Below are 5,505 nucleotides of genomic sequence, written 5' to 3' on the forward strand. Positions count from 1 at the left end.
GACAATATTGGGGGCATATGTGTATCTGACATTGCACTATTGGGGTCATATGTGTATCATGCCCCCATTTTCATTGGCCATGCCCCATGTGGCATGTGGCCACACCCAGTTTTGGTATATGCATGCCTTTGGCATGCGCACACAGTACCACTAAGGTTTTTTTCTATTTGCACCACTGGGTAGTGTGCTGCACTGCATTTCTTTGCACTACTATTTGATTACCTGGCCTTGGGTGGCATTGCCTCCTCAGCCAGGCCAGGCACTGCTGATGTCTCCCCAGTGTTAGAAGAATTACTGTGTGGGCATAGGGTCTAATTCAGGTTGGATAGCAAAACGCAATCCAACCTGAATTTTTGTGATGGGCCCACAGGCGCATGCGCAGTGCCCGTACTGCACATGCGGCTGCACTTTCTGTGGGTTGCCGCAGAAAATGCAATCGCCTCTGCCTATCAATCAGGCAGAGGTGGTCGTGGGGCGGGTTGCGGCAACGCTCCATTTCCAGGGAGGAGATGGAGCGGTGCAGGGGTGGGGCGAACCGAACGGTGGGCAGTGGCAGATGAATGGAGGCGTGCCGATGGAGTGGCCGTGGTGGCTGCATGACATCACACGCAGCAGCCGCGACAGGTAAAATATTGCTGGGACTCCTGTGGCCGCAGCTAAGCTGCACCGGCAGGAGTCATCTTTAGTTTCTGCTGACAAGCAGAAATTGTGAAGCCATTGCAATTTCTGCTTGTTGAAGGGGGTGAGGTGCCAGTCAGAATTTGCTAGCCTTACTGAATTAGCCCCAAAATGTGTAAAGGGAACTGCTACTGTGTGGGCAGGATGTGTATAAGGGTTACTACTGTGTAGCGTAATTTGAATTGGGGGAACTATTGTATGGTCATGCCCCTTTTCTACAAGATCGTGTCCCTTTTTTGCACATGCACCTTCCCTATTTCAAATATGGGGGGGTGCCAGTCCCTTACTTTGCCAGGGACGCCCGGACCCCTAGATACACCCCTGGCCATACATACACAGTATACATACACACAGCATACATACATACATACATACATGCCATACATACAGTACACAGTATAGATGCACACAGCATACATGCACACATGCCATACATAACACTATACATGCACACAGCATACATACATACATGCCACACATACAGTACACAGTATACATGCACACAACATACATACATACATACATACTTACATACATACATACATACATACATGCCATACATACACAGTATACATGCACACGGTCTAGTTAGACAGTCAATAGATAGACACAATATGCTAGACAGACATTAGGTCGACAAGATCAAACGGTCGACATGAAAAAGGTAGACAGTACAAATGGTTGACAGGGTCAAAAGGCCGGCATGGCCAAATGGTTGACATGAAAATAGTCGACATAAAAAAGATACTTACATGCCATATAAACATACACAGTATACATTCACACATCATACGTACATGCCATACATACACAGTATACATGCACACGGCATACACACACACCATTAACAGGAAGCACAGCCCCCACCCCCACACATGCCACTTACACAAACTGCTACAGTAATAGGGACATCATGTAGACTACTGGCCCCTCCTTCACCTGGCTGTTGCAGAGAGCAGAGACAGGGAGAATAGACTGCCTGCCTCACCCAGCTTGTCATAAAGCCCCACGTACTGCCTGAGAGGAGTTGCATGCTTTCGCTGCAGCTCCTCTTACAGACAGCCAGCAGTCGTCTGATAGTGTAAGGACTCAGAGGGAGCTGCTGCATCCGCGTTACAGGTGCAGCTCCTCCGTATACACAAACAAGAAAAAATGTAATCGGTCAGCAGTGCCGATGGATAGGTGGCCTGGGGGGGTTCTAGGTACTCGGAAACCCCACTGCGTGTGCGTATGTTATACCTAAAATAAACTAAACTATGTTTAATTTTAGTCTATATTTTCCAATAATGATCTTAGCATGTGGCATTGTTCCTCAAAAGTGATGATTGGGGAGATGTATAAAACATTTGAGAGAGATAAAGTGAAGAGAGATAAAGTACCAACCAATCAGCTTCTAACTGTCAGTTTGCAAACACATCTTGTAAAGTGACAGTTAGATGTTGATAGATCTGTACGTTGGCTCTCTCCAATTTATCTCTCTAAAAGGTTTGATACATCTCCCCCTGCATTTGAAAAACTAAAGGAGCTGATTGGTTGGAACTGTATCTTCCTCCTCTTTATGTATCTCCAAGCCTTGATGCATGACCCCCTATAGGAGGAAGCATTCTGTTATGTCTTCATATCATTTAATGCACATGATTACCAGATGACAGAAATTACAGTATTTGTGTGTTTTAACATCTGGTTTTTGGCACTGAGTAATGGTTTTCTAGATAATACCTGTAAGCACCATGAGTCCTGTTGGAGAAAAAGCGCTATATAAATAAAATTATTATTATTATTAATAATAATAATAATAATTAAAAAAAAATTCTTACTGCGAGACAAATAGTAATATTTTTCATATTATACCAGTCTCATGCCTTAATATTTCAATTTTAGCAAGTTTCAATAATTTATTGTGTTATGCTTTGTACTGCAGACACTTTGAGTAAAATCCATTATTAGCAAAACACTAGTAATAAGTACACGGCAGTGGTGAATGCCTAAAAAGATACGTGTCAGAATTTTCTTTATGAAACATCATATTTATTAAGTAGATTACAATTTGAAGCTTGGTTTAGAAAGAATTTCTCCCAACACATCCATTTTTTTTAACCATATTTTGTTATTTAAATAAACACAAAATCGATTTTGTGCACTATTTATCATCTTAATGGTTACCAAAGCTAGCAATATAATCTGTCATTGCTGAGTATGGCAACAACATTGTGGTTTATTAATATTTTATAAACATGGCATCTGAACATGCTACTCAACTGCCATAATGAAACATTTTCTGAGTGATACTAGGGTCTACTACTGTATAGAGTATACTGAGATGTGTACAACTGTACCCATTAAGAACCTTCTGTACAGTATATACTCTATTTCCTGAAGGAGTCAATGTAACGTAATCATGTTATAGGAGGTATAATAAAACTAAAGACAGAAATTAGGAGTCTTGTTAAGGGGACAATGTCATAGCATGTCATCTTAATAATTATTTTTGCTCAGAAAAAGAGGGGAAGGGGGCCACAATTAAGTTGCAGGTATACTGATAAAAATTAGCTAGATACAAGTACATTTACAGAAGAGAAGGTCCTAACAAAACTCTCAAAACTGAAAGTGGATAAATCAAAGGGGTACATCCAGGGATACTAAAAGAGTTTAAAGGAGTGCTGGTAGCACCATTAACAGAATATTCAACCAGTCTCTAGCTATAGTAGTAATGCCAGGAGACTGGAAAAGAGTGAATTTAGTCCTGCTACACAAAAGTGGAAGCAAGGAAGAGGCAAGTAACTGCTGACCAGTGAGCCTTACATCAGTAGTAGGGAAATTGAAGGAAACACTCTTAAAAGAAAGAGTTTTAGAATATGTCAAATTCATCAATTTACAGGATGGATTTACTGGGGGAGATCATGTCAAACAAATATTTTTGACTGTTTTGATTGGGACTGTATATGTAGCTTACTGTATCTAGACTTTTGTAAGGTTTTTGACACTGTTCCACATTGAAGACTTTAATTAAACTTGAAAGCTTGGGACTGGATTCTAAAATGGTTTAATGGAAAAGATCTTTGTTGCAAGATCGAAAACAGAGTTGTGGTAAATGGAGTGCATTAACAGGAGGGAAATGTTACCAGTGGAGTACCCCAGGGATCTTTACTTGGACCAGTGCATTTTAATATCTTTATTTGTGACATTGCAAATGGTATTAAAGGGAAGGTATGTCTTTTTGCAGATGTCACAAATGTATGCAACAGGGTAGACACACCAGGGGGGAGAGGTGGGGGGTAAAATATATGATTGATTAGCTACATAGACTTAGATGACTGCTTAAGAGCATGACAACTGGGGGGCGTGGTCTGGGGTCTGAAGGAGGCAGACGTGTTGGAATAGAGCTCTTTAGACCCATAGCCCAAATTAACTATCCCCCTTGTGTCTACGCCTACTAGGCCACCCCACTTCTTCTGCTGCCCTCCTGGTGCCCCCCCAGCTGAGACCCCTGAGGTACCGCGGAATCGGGGAGCAGTTTTAACTGCTCCCGCGGATTGCGGCCTGCGGGGTCGGAAGAAGCCGGGGCCTCGATTTTAGCAGTAGGCCGGGGACGGCTCCGGGACCCGCTGATCGGGCCGCGAACATCGAAAAAGAACTTCAAACACCCACCTGCCGCCGGCCGCTTGCTGCGGCTAGTCGTTTTCTCCCTGCCTCCGGCTTCCACAGTGACAGGGACCCGGCAACTCGGCAGACGGGAGGAGGACGGAGGACGCCCAGCGGCCATCTTGGATTCAGTGAAAGGCACTGTACTGTGCTTTCACTGCAGCTGCAACTCCGTGCAGAAAAGAAATAAGGGAGACCCACAAAGCTGAGCCATATAGGCTTGCCCACACTACAAAATACTACAAAAACACCCCCACCCATCTATCCATCCACTCATCCACCCATCCATCCATCCATTCATCCATCCATCCATCCATCCACCTATCCATTTAATTACTCTTTATAATTGCTGGCTGACTCCTTAAGCGGTGGCCTGGGGTCCTGTATATACACCCCGATCGAGATATATCAGAGGCACCACCATTACAAGTGAAAATATGGGCCCCTAGCCTCGTGCATGCCTGCCTGATGCCACCCTAAGACCACGAGGGGGGTTCTTGCACGACGACGGCCCTCATACTACATAATACCGAGGAAATGTGAAAGTGTAATTCTAATCTGCTCTATCTAAAGACCGATCTCATGGTGAAAGGGATAAAGAAAAAAAAGAAGGCCAAGACTAAGCCGGACGAGATTCCTCCCCCCGCGAATCGACGTTCATCAGATCTACGTCAGTTCCTAACCTCTCCAACCTCGACCCTCTCTGCCTCTACTAACGTCCCGACCTTCTCGAGTGTACACGACCCGGTGGACGACATGACCTCCCCTGGGCCTCCGGAGCCCTCACAGGCCCTCTCCTTATCTGCGGAGATAAGTGAAATATTGTCTCATGTACGATCACTTCCCACGAAACAAGACTTCTCCGCCTTGGAGACCCGTCTACTATCCACCATCACTCAGGAAGTGACAGCGCTCCGACAAGATATGTCCCAAATCGCGACTCGAGTCGATGTCCTAGAACGCCATGAATCGTCTACTGTGGACTCTTTGACTAGATTTCGGGAAGTGCTATCTCACCAACGGGACAATATCTCCTTCTTAAAGTCGCGCATAGAGGACATGGATAATCGCGGCCGGCGAAATAATATTAGAGTCAGGGGCCTGCCGGAGAGCGTCCAGCAAACAGACCTGGTACACGCCTTATCTAAGATATTCGGGGAACTTATCGACCTGGACCCGAATAAA

This window comes from Pseudophryne corroboree, chromosome 2 (assembly GCF_028390025.1).
Source record: "Pseudophryne corroboree isolate aPseCor3 chromosome 2, aPseCor3.hap2, whole genome shotgun sequence".
In the NCBI taxonomy this organism is placed as follows: Eukaryota; Metazoa; Chordata; class Amphibia; order Anura; family Myobatrachidae; genus Pseudophryne; species Pseudophryne corroboree.